Below are 19660 nucleotides of genomic sequence, written 5' to 3'. Positions count from 1 at the left end.
GCGACTGCAACGTGGTCGGGAGCAAAACTAGCACAGGTCCTCCCTCGATAACGTCCGGCTGGACTCTGGCTGCACTGACGTGGTGCGCGCGAGTCGCATTTTACGTATTATATTTTATATAGAAAAAAATAAGGGCTAAATTAAAAATCTATCCAAAAATTTCCCTGTAAAACCTGATTAGTAAATGAAATGTCAAATTTTCATAAACATAGCGTTCCCCTAATTCTCATAAAACTGATTATGCTTTTAAAATCGATGTTACTTCTGATTTTTTTTTGATCGAGTCAAATGTTTAATATTGTGTTTTTATCCAAAAAAGTCACTAGATCAAACGTTTATCTGTGCTATATATTTTTTTAGGATTTTAAATATGATGATTTCTATCCAAAAACCATGATTTAGAAACATACATTTCGGAGCAGGGCCCCTTAACATATTATTCTATACAAGCAAAGCTCCAAAAAGGTTTCAAATGAATAAAAGGCCCTTTTCTACGAAAGAAAAACCAAAATAATCTTTTACCACAAAATAGTATTTGGACCAAAATGAAGTTTGTGAAGTTGGAAAGGTTTATTTGTAGTATTTTAATGCGAATAAAGTTCAATAAACTTTGTAACTAGAGAATTAATTCTGTAATTTGTCTAAAAGTGGTTTTATTAGTGACAAGCTAGGCCGCGCGGTTTTACCCGCATTGCTCGGCTCCTGTTGGTTTTAGCGTGATGATTTGAATTGACGTGAATTTTTCAAATCGGACGAGTAGTTCCTGAGATTAGCGCGTTCAAACATACAAACTCTCCAGCTTTAAAATAATAAGTATAGATGATATTTAATCTCATTCATTTATCACTAGCATGATTAACAGCTCAACCTACAAACCAGCGCGACAAAAACTGATAAATCTATCTCATATAGGTGTCAAATCCATTTATAATCCATTGTTTTGCCGTCTTATCTATTTCAAATGAAACAAAAAAGAAACTATAATTTTTCAAGTTTTTAGAACAATGAAAATGATAACATTCAGAATAGATAGTTTTCGATATATAAAATAAATTACTGCAATATTTATATTGAAACATAATACCTACTTTTTTGTATGATTTATTGAAGTATGAAAATTATGCATATTAATCTTTTAAAGAGATTAACAACTACTGGGAATCGTTTTAATTAAATATTTTAATGTCATAATATATTATTGAAACATTTAGTTTCTATTAAAAGACGTAAAAACTATTATTTATTTATTTATTTAGCCCTTATCTTCCATGACATTTAAATACAATTTATAACAAAAGATACATAGTACATGAAAAAAAAATTAATAGTGCAATTCGTTTAAATGTCCTGGCCTCTTTCGGGTATAGGCTTCCTCCAACTGTCCCCATTTCCTCCTGTTTCCAGCTGCCTTCATCCAGTCTTTGCCTGTCAATTGCAGAATATCATCAACCCAGCGAGCTCTTGGTCTGCCTTTCTGTCTCTTGGATCATGGGCCTATCAATTTCGTGAAAACTATATTGCTCCAAAAAATATTTTATTCGTATTCATCTTGTAAATATTTTCATTTGTTTACATTCAACTTTTATTATTTTATCTTTATTTTTCTTACTAGTTTAGATTGGCAGCCCTAACGTATAATTCGATAAAGAAAATGTCAGTTAGATATTTTCGAGTAAAAAAGACATTTGTGACCAATATGACATAAACCAATAATTCCCTTCGTGTCCGTTGTTTTACGAGGATTCTATGTTTAGGGTTGCCAGCTTTAAGTATTTATTTTATACTTTGAAACTTCGTTTTTTTTTAGAATAATTAGTAGGCATGTAATCAAAGTTTAACGAAGAAAACTCATTATATTTTATGTAATTAGAAAACATAAAAGGGCCTTAATTGTTCTCGTAAACAACATCATTGCATGACTTAATCAAGATAATATAACTAACAACATAATTCCAAAATGAACACAAATAAAAAAACAGTATCACATTTACATTCTAGCAATGTAATCACAAAACATTTTACCCTGCTAACATAGGGCTACCACTCTAAATAGAGCCTAAATAAACCCCAAACTTATTAGTTGCTGAGATAATATCGTACCACGAGACAACCCTAAGTATGATATATGGTTCACCTGCGAACTCGGATATAAGTTATAACACTAATGAAAATGTATTTTATTTATTTCATGCCTTCAGAATTGCCTCGATTACAGGATTATTGGTTTATTTAATATCTTTGAACGTGTACCACATAAATGAGTAACTTAATCCACCTATCAGGTGTATAATCGATTTGGTCTTTTAGCGAATAATTTAAATTTTGGAAATGCTGCACTATAAGTTGATATAAATGGCAAAGTAAATCGATTCGTAATTCTGAATAATTAACGCATCATGATTATGCCATATAGAGCTACAGTCATGAACATACGTATACACTAAAATCTGTCCTTCTTGAATATTTGCGTTGAGTCATTTCATAATAAAATTAACCTTTTCTTTTTGTAAACTTATGTAAGTATCTGTAGGTGTATTTTTAAATAAAGTTTTTAAGTTCTTACTTTAGGTGTTTTACTTACAATATCGTATAATATAGAGGCTGCAAAATCATCATTAAAATACGTTCAGCAGTTCTTGCTTCGTAAGTTATGTTACTAACCCTTCCTTTAATATAGTAAAGTATACAGACTAACATAATTCTCAGGCGGCAATCTTTGTAACGTCGCGTCGATAAAAAGTATTTATAAGAGTGTTACATTTTTAATTAAAATGTAATTGCTCGTGACATAAGAGGGTTATAAATTCACATTAATTAAAAGAAGTGCGCCTAATGAATATGTGAATGTTTTAGAAAGACGCTTGTGCGTTGATCACAAGAAGAAAAATAATTAAAAAAGTGATTTATCCTACCTATAGGTAGTAGGAAAAATATTGGTTCATAATGTAAATTGTTTTGCTTTTGTTTGCGATACAATATGACAAGTCTCTACTAAAAAAGTATATGAGAAAGAAACTTAAGTCTTAACTTTTATGATTAGACCACTGAACCGATTTTGATTTTTCACAGAGATGTTGATACTAAAATGATGGTTCAAAAGTTATTTAAGTCTCTCGTAGATATTAAGAACTACATTTTTTACATATCTATACTAATATTATAAAGCTGAAGAGTTTGTTTGTTTGTTTGAACGCGCTAATCTCGGGAACTTCTGGTCCGATTTGTAAAATTCTTTCGGTGTTAGATAGCCCATTTATCGAGGAAGGCTATATTATATTATTATCATCTCGGAAAGGCCAACAGAAGCGGAGCATTGCGGGTAAAACCGCGGAACACAACTAGTTAATAATAAATGCATTAAAATGCAAAAATAGTACGTTTAATGGTAATTCATGAATAGGTGACCTGAAAGATGTCCAGACTTCGCAAGTTTAAATAGTAGTTAAGTTTTGTTAAATATTCAGCGCAATTTTACTTAATTTTCATTCCGCAAACTTGTACAAGACACTAGAAAAGGTATAAATAAAAGATGAATGAAATCGGTAAAGTTTTTCAACTTAGGACGAGATAAAGGGAAATATCAGGTTCTATTGTATTGTTAACGCGAAAGTTTGTATGCTTTTCTGACACGTAAAAATGGCTGATCGAATGCCTTCCAAATTTGGGACAGAAGGAATGAAAAAAAAAAGACGTGTGGCACTCGGGGACTGCCGCGGTAAAGCTATTGCATAGCATGCCTTCAAGCCACACCTCCGAGCCCGTCGGAGTGGGGAGCGTGAGGTTTTTTCGTTACGGAATTTCTCGATTCAGTCCCCGCGCTCAAGGCCCGCGATAGAAGCTATGCAATAGCTTAAAACTCGTTTAAGCTTATGAATTTATTGTATTGTCGATCCTTGATAAGTGTACAAAGTTTGAATTAAATCTGTTCGTTTATAGTGAGTCAATATTGAATCTCAAATAGTCGCTTATATACAGACATGCAGATGAAATACAAACATACAAGTGAAGCTAAAAAAAGCGTGTTTAAAGCACTTATTAAAGAAAATTAAACACAATGGAGTGTATACAGCTTTATCCGTTTAAGTGATCGAGACAACCCAATGCATAGATTGTAATGTCACATACAAATTATAATCGAAATGAACAGGAAAAAAATTATATACCACACAAAGGGAAGCCAATTTATACATCTTTGTTTCATGATTTTCCAACATGCAATTAAAACCACGTTTCCAGGAAGCATTCAAGAACTTTCTATACAATCACACAGTAAATATATACGAACAGTAGGGCAATTACCTACAAAACGTTCGAAACGGCCCACTCACTCACTTATAAGCACTCGTCGTAGTGTTGTCAGTTACTGTAGCGAGTTCTACAATGTGGGTTATTATAAGGTGCTTAGATATAAGATAACTACTTGCGACTTTAAAAATAAGAAGTTCTCAATTCAACTGTATTTTTTTTTGTTATCTCAGAGATTTCGATTTGAATTCAGTCTACTTCTGACAATTTAAGGGCGATTTAGTTTTTTTAAATAACTATGTAAATCGAAAAGGCTCAGTTGCGTTACTGTTCATCAATTTACTGTGACAATACTTCAAGCATCGACATCAACAATAGGCCATAAAAATTTATATTGAAACATGACTTTTAACGTGGCACATACGTTACTAATTAGGTTAATGAGCAAGGACTTTCTCGTTATTTCAACGATTAGTTGTAATGAAAAATATGAGATTTTTCATTGAAATAGTCAATATGTAGATAGATAAATAATAATTTTGCTGGTAATGTGCTATACTTAAATACAGTGAGATTCATAGAATAGACTATAGAGGATTTATTATTTAATAAATTAATTATATTAATGCTATGAGTATGAATTGAAAATCATATTATTAATTATTTGATATCTATTAATAAACGTTTTTAATACATTCTTAGACTTTTAACGTAGGTTTCATAAAACGTTATATTAATCTCTAAATTTATTTTATTTACATAATAAATAATAATACATATAAAATAATTTAGTAATATTATGATACACATTTATGTATTTCATTTTAAAATAACAAAAGCACTTTGTGGACCAACCATTAATTACAGGAAGAAGTCAAATGTCAAAAACATGTATGGTTTAAATATCTTAATACTATTATAAAGGCGAAAGTTTGTATGGATGTATCCGGATGTTTGTTACTCTTTCACGTAAAAACTACTGAACCGATTACAATGAAATTTAGCACACATATAGAGGGTAACTTGGATTAACACATAGGATAGGTTTTATCCCGGAAATCCCACGGGAACGGGAACTATGCGGGTTTTCCTTTGAAAACGCGGGCGAAGCCGCGGGCGGAAATCTAGTTTAATGATAAAATAGTACCTGATGATAATAACTACATTTAAATCCGTAATTTATGTAGATATTTATATACTTGAATATTTGAATACAATACAATATTTTAATCATTTCATAAAATATACCTAGCGTTTTTTTTTTGTGGAAAAGTGGTACTACTTATTTATTGTACACCTACTTTGCTAATTACAGCCTTTTCTCTATTTCAGTTGCCTGGTAGAGATCGCTCCATTATAGTCATAACTGCCATTTTGTATCCTTGTTTGTTTTGTGTGTTTGTGTTTGTATTTTATAATTAACCGACTGCAAAAAAGGAGGAGGTTCTCAATTCGACTGTATTTTTTTTGTATATTTGTTACGCGATTACTCCGGCAATTATTAACCGATTTGAATAATTCTTTTTTTATTTGGTAGGTCATACGTCAGAGGTGGTCCAATTGTCACCAGGTCAGGATCTCATAATGGGATCCTGGGGAAATTGAGGGAAACCCTCAAATTTTGTAGGCATATACACTGTTTATCAGAAATTATTTAAATTTGTACATAGGTATAGTCTTGAAGTCGGTTTTTGTTTTTTTTTTTCTTCTAATTATTATTTAGCACACATTGAGAAATACTCTTAACGTATAGAATACTCGCTATCAGATTGACATATTTTTAACAACTCGTTTCAAAAAATATTCACTGAAAGGTGACATGAGCTTCCTGAAAGTCGTCAAAGAGCCATCTCTTTGATAACTTTTTTGCTTCTGACTTCGAGCCTGCATGTGAAATAGAATTTATCAATTCTCTGTAAAGATACATTTTACTGTATGCAATGTTTGTGAAGATTTCATGGTTGTATATATGAGCAATTAGGAAAAATTCATTGAAATAGTAATCTTTAGAGTTTAGAGGCATATCGTATCTCAATCTATTTATTAAAATGCTTTATTTTGTAAAGGAAATTTAATGTCTTGATTTTACGGTTAATCCATACTAATATTATAAATGCGAAAGTAACTCTGTCTGTCTGTCTGTTACTCAATCACGCCTAAACTACTGAACCAATTTTCATGAAATTTGGTATGGAGATATTTTGATACCCGAGAAAGGACATAGGCTTCTTTTTATCCCGGGAAAATGACGCAATCCCGGAAATCCCACGGGAACTATGCGGGTTTTTCTTTGACTGCGCGGGTGAAGCCGCGGGTGGAAACCTAGTATTATATAAATATGAGTACTTATATAATTTGGAAGAGCTTTAATAAGTACCTAGTGTACACACAAAGCGAGCAGATTCGCGAAGCAGCTCGGTCAATGTAGACCCGCCTAATAAATAATTACATATATATAATTTAATTTTATGTTTTCACAAACTTCAAACTCTTGCTAAACAATATTCTAGACATATTAGAATTCATTTTTGACATTCATTTCTTAAACGAAAAGTTTCGGTCCTAAAAATGTTTAAATCGATATTATATATTAACAAGTTTACAAGACCGCAATACGAATAATGTTCAATTGGCCAAAGTAAATTAGACTTACCAAATACAGAAATACTTTTCCTATTCAAATTGCGTATTAAAATCCCATACAGAGAAACCACAAAACAAATTAGTTTATGAAGATACGCAGTCCGTTTTAATGAATAATCTAAAAGGTTACGTAGTCGCAAACTTTTGATTGGATACGGGAAAAGGATTACATAATAGAGTAATTTCATATCTTCTTATATATAAAAATGAATCGCAAAATGTGTTGGTAAGCGCATAACTCGAGAACGACTGAACCGATTTCGATAATTCTTTTTTTATTATATTCCTTGAAGTACGAGGATGGTTCTTATGTAGAGAAAACGTAAATATGTACCACGGGCAAAGCCGGGGCGGACCGCTAGTTATGAATATTATGTTACTTGATTTTTGAGTAAAAACCTCAAGTTTATTTGTGAGAAATCGCATGGTTATTGGTAAGTCGTTGCAGAAGATTTGAGGTATTAATAGGAATGTATATTTTACTACAGAATAAAATATTAAAGTTGAGTATAATTACATCTATACTTCACTACATAGCATAGTAGCTTTCTCTCACAAAGTAGCTTTCTCTGTCCCTATATGTCCCCTTGTATGCTTAAATATTTAAAACTACGCAAAGGATTTTGATGCAGTTTTTATAAGAGATAGAGTGATTCTCGAAGAAGGTTTTAGTATGTAATTTATTAGGTTTTAGACAAAGCGGGCGAAGCCGCGGGCGGAAAGCTAGTATATTATAAAGCTGTGGAGTTTGTTTGTTTGCTTGAACGCGCTAACCAGGAACCACGGGTCCGATTATGAAAATTATTTCACTGTTTGATAGTCCATTACAATACATCCAAAAATTAGATTGGGAAAATCTGCCGCCAATAACTGTTGATGGTGTTGTGGTTCCGTACAGTAAGAATGTTAAAAATTTAGGTCTCTGCATTGATCGTTCTCTGTCTTGGAATGAACAGGTAAAGCAGGTCAGTAAGAAAATATATGCCGCATCACATTCGCTTAAACGAATTCGTAACTTTCTTCCAATTCCGACTAAAATTTTGCTGGCTCAATCCCTCCTTCTCCCTATCCTAGATTATGCCGATGTATCCTATCCCGATCTCACCGAACTTCTATTGGATAAGCTCGAGCGATTTCAAAATCTATGCATTAGATTTATATTTGGGTTACGCAAATATGACCATGTATCCGATTATCGTGCTAGACTCAGATGGCTCCCTATCAGATTACGCCGGGATACTCACATACTCCATTTGCTTTACAAAGTTTTGTTTTATCGTAACACTCCCTCATATCTCAAAGATAAATTTCAGTATTTATGTACTCACGGACTGAACCTGCGCTCTCATGAAACTCTATCTCTATGTATTCCTACACACAAATCTTTCTACAATTCTTCATTTACTGTGAAAGCTATTAAACTGTGGAATGATCTCCCCGTCACAATTAGAAAAGCTCAAACTTTCGAGACTTTCAAACGATTACTGAATAATCATTACAATAAAAAGTGATAACTTATTGTATTTAGGTATATATTTTTATTATGATATTTATTTAATATATGCTTTATGTATATATATATATATGTATGTGTGTATGTATGTTTTTATTTATAATAATTTGTATGTACTTATGTATGTGTATGTGTAGGTATATTTTTTTTTTGAATTTGTTTTTTTAATTATTAATCTAATATAGCTTTACCACCACCCTCTGTCATGATTTTATGTTTTTTTATCTTGTGTTTGGTTGCCTGGAAGAGATGGCTACTAAAGCCATAAGGCCGCCATTTGTGCATGTCTCTCTTCTGTATATGTATGTCTTTTTCCTGTTTGTAATGGTGTACAATAAAGCGTTTTCATTCATTCATTCATTCCATTTATCGAGCAAGGCCAAGGCTATATAATTTAATCACGGGCTATGTAATATCCATTATAAGACCAATAAGAGCGGAGAAACACGGGTAAAACCACGGGGCACAGTTAGTAATCACTACATAGTATAAAACAATATCGCTTTCTCTACCCCTATGTCACATGCTTAAATCTTTAAAATTACGCGACAGATTTTGATGTAGTTTGTTTTTAAATAGATAGAGGGAATCTCTCTAGTATGTAATCTATTAGGTTTTAGAAAAAGCGGGAGAAGCCGCGGGCGGAAAGCTTATATACGCGCTTAATATAGTTAGTTTTTTCATACATAATATCTATGTTCTAATTACTATTCTACGTGTATGACCCACTTCCAGTAGTTTTCAAACGTAGAGTTATGTTAGAAAATTATGTTTTATTGTCCTGAGAGATAATTATAGTTTGTATTCTTTTAATTGCTTACTTGTGGTTCATATAAAATAATTTTTATTTCTAGCTTATGCCAGTGAAAAAACGTTCAAACGCAGACATATAACACAATTAATGTGTGTTTTATTTTATAAAAAATAATGTTCAAAAAGGAAATTATTACGGTGCATTTATGAAAATAGAGCTAGAGCTACACCATTATTTCGTGATCTTTTAGTGTAACCGAAAACTCGTATTCAGTGTAGATCATTATTAGAACAATGCATAGAATCTTTTCGAACGCACTAAGAACAAGGAAAGAATGCTCTACGCCTGTTTATGCTTTCGCCCATATGCTTTCGCACGTTTGATGTAAATGCACGGTTAAAAAACAGAGATTTTCAGATTTTATGTCATAAATTGAGCTGAAATTTTATATGAGAATAGATAACCTACATTGATATAAAACTACTTATTTATCTTGCTACCTCGTGAACAAAACAGCGGTATAAAACTACTACACATTAATGGAAAACTATTAATATCCCAAAATAGTTTCACGTCTTTCGAGAGATGATGCTTTAAAATTTTTCATTTCATTGAATCCACGACGTTGAGTAAAAGCTCTATTGTGTTTCAGGTAACAATACAAGATACTTAATACCTATTCTTTAAAATTTATCACCTAATAGCTACCAAGGGCAAAGACCTAAGAGCTTATAAGAATATAAATGTGTAACTATTTATCAATAATATTAAAAATAAGTTTTTTAAATCACTACATAGTATAAAACAAGGTCATCAAGTGCGTCTGTTTGTTGGCGATAAATTCAAAACTGCTGCATTTATTCCGTTTTCACTAATGGCTAGCATGGTTCTCGATGAGGGTCTTAGTGTATAATTTATGATGTTTAAGACAAAGCAGCCGAAGCCGCGGGTGGAAAGCTAGTAAAACATATTTTGTTTGTTGCTATCCGCTCACGGCTTCACCACGTAGTCAAAAGATTTTCCCATGAGAATGTGATTTCATCTCGTTAAAAAGTTGCATAATATGTCACTGTCTTACTTCCTTACAATCTTCAGACATAAAAACATGCTAAATTGCGACTTGCAAGAAAGACAAATAAACATGCATTCGCTTTTATTATTCACGCAATCGAGTAGGTAAGTATTCTTCTTAATAATAATTTAATAATTATATTAATGCGAAAACAATAAGAATGAATCCATTTAAAGTATAATACGGTTTTTAAATACATATAATCCAGTCTGTAGGTATTTATGCTCTACAAAAGGTGGCGTAGAAAATGTTTTGAAACGATATTGTTTAGGTATGAAAGGTTAATAAAAATCCAAGTTTTCGACCTTGACGGACCCAGGCGCTAGCCGCCATCTTGAATTAAAGGTGCTAAAATTAGGTATATTTTAAATAACTTCTCAATTGTTTACTAAATCACAAAAGTGTCTATGAGGGGTTCAAAGAAGACAAAATTACCTACATTTTTTTCATACATGATTATTCTGTAAGTCTTAAAGGTAAAAAGTTACAAGCGACGGAAATAATAATATTTACAGAAATCATATAATTTTAATTTTGTTTAAAAATTGTACAGCTATCATCTTTTAATTCTCTTTGATGGCCCGGGCTGGTTAATGGTGGCTTCTTCATTATCGTCGCTGAAATTTTCTGTTTCATTGTCTGTATTTTTAGTTTCCAACCATGAAATTTCGTCATCATGACCAGAAGAAATCGAAGACGCTGGAGCACGCTTTCTAGTAACTTTTTACGGAGGGGACATGGATAAGGAATCCTTAGAAGATATCCGATATGAACGATTCATAAAGTTATCAATAAAAAGTAAATTTAATCGACGAAATTTCATGGTTGGAAACTAAAAATACAGACAATGAAACAGAAAATTTCAGCGACGATAATGAAGAAGCCACCATTAACCAGCCCGGGCCATCAAAAAGAATAAAAAAAGATTGCTGCACAATTTTTAAACAAAATTAAAATTATATGATTTCTGTAAATATTATTATTTCCGTCGCTTGTAACTTTTTACCTTTAAGACTTACAGAATAATCATGTATGAAAAAAATGTAGGTAATTTTGTCTTCTTTGAACCCCTCATAGACACTTTTGTGATTTAGTAAACAATTGAGAAGTTATTTAAAATATACCTAATTTTAGCACCTTTAATTCAAGATGGCGGCTAGCGCCTGGGTCCGTCAAGGTCGAAAACTTGGATTTTTATTAACCTTTCATACCTAAACAATATTGTTTCAAAACATTTTCTACGCCACCTTTTGTAGAGCAGAGGCTTTTACATTTCCCCACAGACTGGACTAATAGAGCAATGCAATAGGAAGATTTTTGTATATAATTTGTTAAGTTTTAGACGACGTTGGCGAAACCGTGGGCGGAAAGCTAGTTCACTATAAAAGCACGCTTTCAAGTTTCTTATCCTAATAGCTGCAACTGTTGACGTCACTCGCTCATCATTTTTCCTTAACGAGAATTAAGATAACAATTTAATACACCTGTTTGTCACAGAGTGCGTCATATTTCAAACAATCCCGACAGACCACCCACGTCGCAACGTATGGATCCCATTAAAGTTAGCGGGCCACGCTTGTCGCTTGTTATAAATTAGTTTTTGTGAACAAAAGCGATTCGTCATTAAACAAAGTTAAGATGGGAACTATTGTGCAAATTCACAAACGATAGCAAGTTATTGTGGACAATGGAAACATTTAACATCTTTTTCACAATCTATTTTCTTTTTTCTTTTTACAGGTAAAGTTTTATTTAATATCACTTTACTAGTAGATGAAAAGAGAATGAAAAGGTCACAGAAAATATATCACGGTGCATTTACATCAAACGAACATAGAACAAGAGCTAGAGCAAGAGCATTCTTTCAGGATCTATTAGTGTAAACGAAAACTCGTATTCAGTGTTCAGTATTAGAACATTGCATAGAATCTTTTCAAACGCAGTAAGATCAACGAAAGAATGCTCTACATCGGATTACTCTAAAAGAATTTGACATAGTGGGGCAAGAAGCTGGGTTAGAATGAGCATTCGCTCGTTTGGTGTAAATGCACCGTTACAAGATAATAGTTTTAACGCTGTCATCATATATCCTCGATTATCTTGATTTTATCTTTGATATAGATTTGAATTTTGAAAGCAATTTTGACTTGATTCCAAATACAAGTATTTCATATTATTTTCTACGACGATAGAAAATAAACAATAATTCCAGTGATATTATATCCATTTACAAGAAGATGAAAACGTAATTTTTAATTAGAGTAAAAATTACTTTTTCATCTCATTCATTCAGAACTAAATAGTCTAAAATACGTTGTATATTATGTCCTACTATGTATGATGAAAGTTACATAAATACCTATAAATATGATAGCTCGACTCAAGCAGATGATCAGATTTAAATCCAAAGGTATATAAAAGGGAATTTTATCGGAAGGCCGGCTATTCGCCCAATTATCGATACCTCTCTTCCATTAAATCCCGGTGAAGCCTCAGGTTTATTTAACCGCTATGAAATCTGGTTAAGAGTGCGTTTTGACTGGGTAATATGGGTTCTATAGATAAATCTTTTTACGGTTTTTTGGTATGAAATACTTTATTTATTACCATATACGCAAAACTAAACATAGGTACATATAACTTTCTAGAAAGGATTGTAGATGTGCCTTATTTATACAATAAATAGATTGAATTACGTATAATATGTTCATGCTAAAATAATTACGTTAAATATTAATTGTATACTCTTAAATATACACCAATTTCTATACGTCTAAGTTAATATTATAAACTGGTAATAATTGTTTGTTTATTACGATTTCACTGAAGTAGAACAATTTCGAAATAATTTTACTATCAGAATGTTACATAATTACCGAATAACATAGCCTATTAATTAATAACTTTATACGTAAGATTTATTTACCCGAGCAAATGTGAAACAAATGGCTGCATTTATTTAAAAACATTTTACTTCAAAAAGAACCCTAAAAAGTTCACACAAGTACCATCCGATGATGGTAGATCGATCGTTCTTATTAATAAACACTTCAAAATACGCTCCGCTGAACAGAGTATCGAGGATCTTGTTGACCCGTGCATGTATGTAAAGTTATTAAATTTACCTTATAACTAAATGTATATGCTACAGTCAAAACCCTGAACCAGTCAATATCCTTATTGACGGTTATTAAGGTTATTCACTAAGGGCGTCGGTTAATATCTTTATTGACTGATTTTATCTAACAAAATCAGTTAATAAGGTTATTTACCGACACCCTTAGTCAATAACCTTATTGACTGATTTAAAGAGCAGACATTCAGTCAATATTTTAACACTTAAATCTTTCTGTAATGGGCAAGTAAAACAATAGCGAGTTTTACTTGCCCATTACTGAAATACTGGAATTGCTCTTTTAATGGTAGGTACATATTTTCAAAATTACTTTATGTATAATTATTTTAGTAAGAAAAAAGCTCTTTAAGCTTTTAGCCAACATTACATAATATACAATCCACACGAGCGAAGCCACATCAAAAAGCTAGTTCTAAACACAGCTGTAAAAGCTAACTCCATATACAGATTTTAACGAGATTGATAGCGATCGCATGAAAAATGACACATCCATTTATGACGTGGAAATAAATATCGAACACAAAGCGGACTCATATGGTCACTTGAATACGCAAGTTGTACATTTATCATTATAACAAAACAGATGTATTTGGTAATATGGATTTGAAATCGTGCCCATAATAATGGCGATATTTCTTTATGAAATATACAGTATTGTATAACCCGTGCCAATAAATCATCTATTTAAAAATATAAAAAAATACAACATTCTTTTTGCGCTCTAAAAAATGCGTGTGTGCGTGTAAACCAACACACGTGTCAGAAGTGTAACTTCTTTGGCAAGATTCAAAGATACTAAAATCGCTTTACTCCATGATGTGACGGTATTGCCATGACGAGACCTTGAAATTTTACTCTCAACGCGCCTAAAGAAGTTTCACTTCCATCAACTAAATTATAATCGTAAACGGGTTTTTACATATTAAAATTTAAAAGCTAATAAAAATATAAACTAATTATGACTTACTTGCTTGGAGAAAATAAATTGTGATGTTTGAAATGTCTACATTTATTAAAGTGAAACTTTTATTACATCGTCTCAAACTTTTTGGTCTGTGTAGCGCATGTCGCGTGTATCGCGGCTGCCGAGTAGGTATACCTACTCGGCAGCCGACCGTCACGCGACATGCGCTACACAAAGCAGTGTTCGGAACCGTTCGAACAGTTTCACTTTTACCGTGGTTTCATAAAACCACACAACATTTTTTTTTTAATATTGATTCTTTCGCTAATTAATTTACGATAAACTTTCCCAAGTTTAAATCTCTGTTACAAATTTCATCAATTCGGTTCAATGGCATGAAAGCGTAACAGACAAATTGACACAGTTAGTTTAAAATAATAATATATATTATTGTAGGTATATACTGTATAGCCTATATAGTTATACTAGCGCCCTGGCTTCACCCGTGGTACATATATACGTTTTCTTTCCATAAGATTTAAGAACCATCCTCGTACTTCAAATAATATTATAAAAAAAGAACAATCGATATCTGTTCAGCCATTAGGTATATATCAAGTTTTGCGCTCAGCATTTGGCGATTAATTTTTATTATACAGGGTGTACCAAAAAGTAGTGATGAACGGAAGCTGAGAGGTAGAGGACCTAAAGGGCTATCCGAATCACCCCCATGTATGTTATGCGATTTTTCGTATTTTCGGAGTTATGACGTTTTTTTCAATTTTTCACCTATCGCCGAGTACGATGATATTTTCACTCATGCTGACGTCAATGATTGCGGAAAATGCTTGATTTTTTTTGTGTGCTAAGCTGAAAGATAGGCCAATTCAGTATGGTAACATTTACTATGGTTAGATCTTTGAATGGAATAAAAAAAGAATTAAATGGCAAGAAAGATAAAATTACCCAATATGTTCACCACTTCAAGGGCCCGTAAAAAAATAAAATCACATAAAAAAAGTTTTCCGTTTGACTTTTAAAAACTTGCTCTATCTATCAGATAGCTACCCTGAAAATTTCATTTAATTATTCAGAAGGCTTCAATCGAAAAATTTAAATCTAAATGTGGTAAGTGCAAAAATTGAATTAACTTGATGATCATTAAAACCAATAAATAGGTGTTTAATTACCAGAAATTTTTAAAATAACCCCGCTGTTGCTCAATGCAAGTGCGACATCACCGTAAAAAGTTGTCTTTTAAATGTCTGAATGCCCTTTTATCATTTTTAATGGTTTCTTCTGCTACTATGAATTTCCGGGTTATTTCGTCCAAATTGTGGCATTTTCTCAAGTAGCCGAGGTCTTTTTAGTATTCCCATTGAAACAAATCAATGGGGTTTAGGTCGAGGGACCGTGGAGGCCAGGCTTTAAGGCAGGCATCACCGGCGCATGCGCAGGCTGCAACGACCAATCCATCTTTCAGGGTATCTTTGCCCTTTAGCCTGGCCTGCACGGTCCCCGGACATAAACCCTATTGATTTTTTTCCTTGGGGATACTACAAAGACGAGAGACTGCCACAATTTGGACGAAATAACCCGGAAATTCATAGTAGCAGAAGTCTTTCAGCTTAGCACACAAAAAAAATCAAGCATCTTCCGCAATCATTGACGTCAGCATGAGTGAAAATATCATCGTACTCGGCGATAGGTGAAAAATTGAAAAAAACGTCATAACTCCGAAAATACGAAAAATCGCATAACATACATGGGGGTGATTCGGATAGCCCTTTAGGTCCTCTACCTCTCAGCTTCCGTTCATCACTACTTTTTGGTACACCCTGTATAGATTGGATTTATTCTTCTTGTCACTTGTTTTAACAAAATATAGTGAAGCAAAAACATTATTACTAAAACGTTATCAACACGGGACCAGTTAGCTCCAGCTTATTTCAAATACCGACCAAAAATATATATCTCATATAGAGCAAATTTTAATAGCAATTTTTTATCAAACAATATTTATTAGAATACATTTTATGTTAACCTATAATTTATTCACATGATTTTACAGGCTATTTTAATATTTATCTAGTACTAGCGGTCCGCCCCGGCTTCGCCCGTGGTACATATTTACGTTTTCTCTACATAAGAACCATCCTCGTACTTCAAGGAATATAATAAAAAAAAGAATTATCGAAATCGGTTCAGCCGTTCTCGAGTTATGCGCTTACCAACACATTTTACGATTCATTTTTATATATAAGATTATTTAGCTAACTTAAATATTGTAAAATGAATTATTAACATAATATTATTATAATAATTATTATTTATTACATTACTTTTTACAGTATCCAAATTTGAAATTACACACGCGTTTCTCACATCAAGGCAACTCGTACATTTTCCTTTGATATGTATATGTTTCATGTTTTACATAAAATAGGCATTCATTTGACTTCCTATTGTGTTACGATACTAGAGACATGCCCCGGCGTCACACGGGTTAAAAACAAAATAAATAGAATGTATATTTCTACTGGTGAAATAAAAATCAAACTCAGAATAATGTTTTTTGAGTTAATTCATTGCAAACAAACAAAAAATCTTTATTAATTATTATTAGCACACAGGTTGAAAACAAAATACGATAAGAGCCTATATTGCTCCGTAATACAGTATAAAAAAAAGACGGGTTGCACTCCGGGAGTGCCGGCAGAAGTGAAAACTTGATTAATTAACGTTGAGCATGTTTGATATTTTGGAATGGTATCCGTCTTACGCTTTTTCGATCAGGTCACGTGTCCAGACGCAAGTTTAAGATTTCATACCCATTACAGAAAAAGTGCTCAACGCCGCTAAAGAAGTTTTCACTTCAAAAATCTAATTTTCTCTCCATAAAAACGTTTCTTGTGCCTTAATAAGTTAATAATATTGAATAATTGGTAGAGCCGTTCTCAAATTTTACGCTTAGCAACATTTAGAGATTTGTCTTTATTATATAATACTAGTTGTTTGCCCCGGCTCCGCCCCGGTTGTATTTCTTTTTCAAATTTTTAGGGATAAAAAGTATTCAATGTCCTTTTCCTGGTTCTAAGCTCCCCACCAAATCTGTTCAGCCGTAACTAACACGACTTTCACTCAGGAACAATATTTTCTATTAATTGTACTTTTTTAAAGTATAAAAATACGTTTAAAATGGTCCTTACTAAAATATATACTACTTCTCTGTACAAGACAGTGCTATATTATTCGCTTTTGAGCTGTCTCAGACGGCTTATTACATATTCTAGTTTTAACACAAGAGTCTGAGTAGTTTTCACAAAAGACAGTTGTGATTTTAAGAGCCGGAAATATACAGTCACATTACATATACTGTAAATGAATAGTATACCGAGATTCGACTTCTGTATTCTGTACATATGACAGTATATTATACCGGATTATATCGGGTTGTCTGGCAGAACTCGCTTACAGCGATAAGACCACCCTATGTACAGACATATTATTATGAATTGTATTGCTCCTATTTGTTATTCTGTATTTAATGTTCATTATAATTCATTATACTTTGGGCGAAGAAAACAAATATATTCAGAGTAATTGAAAAAATAAAAAAGCTCACTAGGATTTGGCTATTATAAAATAACATTTTTTAACTAAAATAACTAACCTTTAACCTTTAACATTTAAACGTAATTTGATTGTATTTTTAAATAAGCAGTTAAGATAAAATTACTTCCTCTGTCTTTTGAATATATCGAAAGTTTAATTTTTTGTAGAGCAGGCTTACTGTCCAAAATAATTAGCCTATAATAATTAATCTAATTCTAATTCTATGTAACATCAATATCACCGACTTAACAAGACTTCAATCAAAAGTTTTCTATCCGTAGTGGCCTTTCACAGTGCTATTTTAGAAAACAATATATTCTCTAAAACCTCTATAGTAAAGACTAGCTGCTCCGCGCGGTTTCACCCCCGTAGCCCCACTCCTGTTGGTCGTAGCGTGATGATATATAGCCTATAACCTTCCTCGCTGAATGGGCTATCTAACTCCGAAAGAATTTTTCAAATCGGACCAGAAGTTCCCGAGATTAGCGCGTTCAAACAAACAAACAAACTCTTCAGCTTTATAATATTAGTATAGATTCCAAATTATCCATTTAACTCTTAAACATACATTTACATGCTAATCTATCCATGTATTACCACCATAGTAGCACCACTTGTAATAAAAACAACAATCGATATAACCGCAAACAAATTATTTTAAATCCATTCCCGATCTTTATTATTATCGAAACCGAATTTGTAATAAACGACATGTCCCGTGGCTTGATTGAGTCGTAAAATGTTAATTTTATCTCTCTATCGAACAACGGGATACCTGTGTGGTTTTACTTTATATTGTGTAAAGGCCAGGGCACATGTTAAATCATATGCGACTAGTATAAATTTTTAAAGAATAGAAAAAACTCGATCACTAGCAAGCGCGGATCCAGGGGGGGGGTCACGGGGTCATGACCCCCCCCTGGGCTAGGTCCACGACCTAAGTGGACCACTAATTTAATATTAACTTTTTTAAATTAACAAATTAATACTGTTCAATATGATGTTTTTATTGAATTTTGAGACATAAAAGTAATATAGAACAATGAAATCAATTACAAACGGTAACGGAAGAGAATATAACAAAAATTATAGAAAAAGTTTATTAGGGTCGACCTGCGGTCGTAATTTAAGGACAAATAACAGGTATTTAGATTTTTTTAAAAAACTATAACTGCGGAATAAAGTGTAATGGTAAAGTTGTATGTAATTATTTTTTTTTCTACAACTTTTGCTGTTACACTTTTCACACAAAACCTCAAATATCGAAATATCCCAGTTCGTGGATAAGACATAAAATAGCAATTTTTCTTTTAAATGAACAATAGAAAATACTGTCAAATTAAAACAAAAAATCGGCCAAGTGCGCGTCGGACTCGCGCACCGAGGACTCATGTTTGCTCGGAGTCCTCGGTGCGCATTTTTTCATTGTGTTGCAGTTGCGTATTTTTTAATTATGTTGCAGTTGTATCTTACAATTTTGTTTAAAGGATTTTTTTCTTTATCTGTGCTTGTAAGTGCTTAAGTCGTTGCTTTTAACCAAATTTCAAGACTGTGTTCACGGGAAGTACCTTGTAGGTTTTGATTGATGATTCCCTTGCAAGTAGTTGCGAATTACAGAATATGCGGCTCTAATTGCTTTTTCTTCAGATTGCGTTGACATAGAATTTGAATTAAATAACAGATTTAAGTTATTATAGACCTGAGTTCTGATGTGAATATCAATTAAATACATGTAGACGTTCATGAGTAAAGGGATTGTAAGTTCAAAATTATTTAAA

This window comes from Colias philodice, chromosome 27 (assembly GCF_061535455.1).
Source record: "Colias philodice isolate Cphi_HAF_F1 chromosome 27, ilColPhil1 Martin Lab GWU primary, whole genome shotgun sequence".
Lineage (NCBI taxonomy): Eukaryota > Metazoa > Arthropoda > Insecta > Lepidoptera > Pieridae > Colias > Colias philodice.
This window is presented reverse-complemented; position numbering follows the sequence as displayed.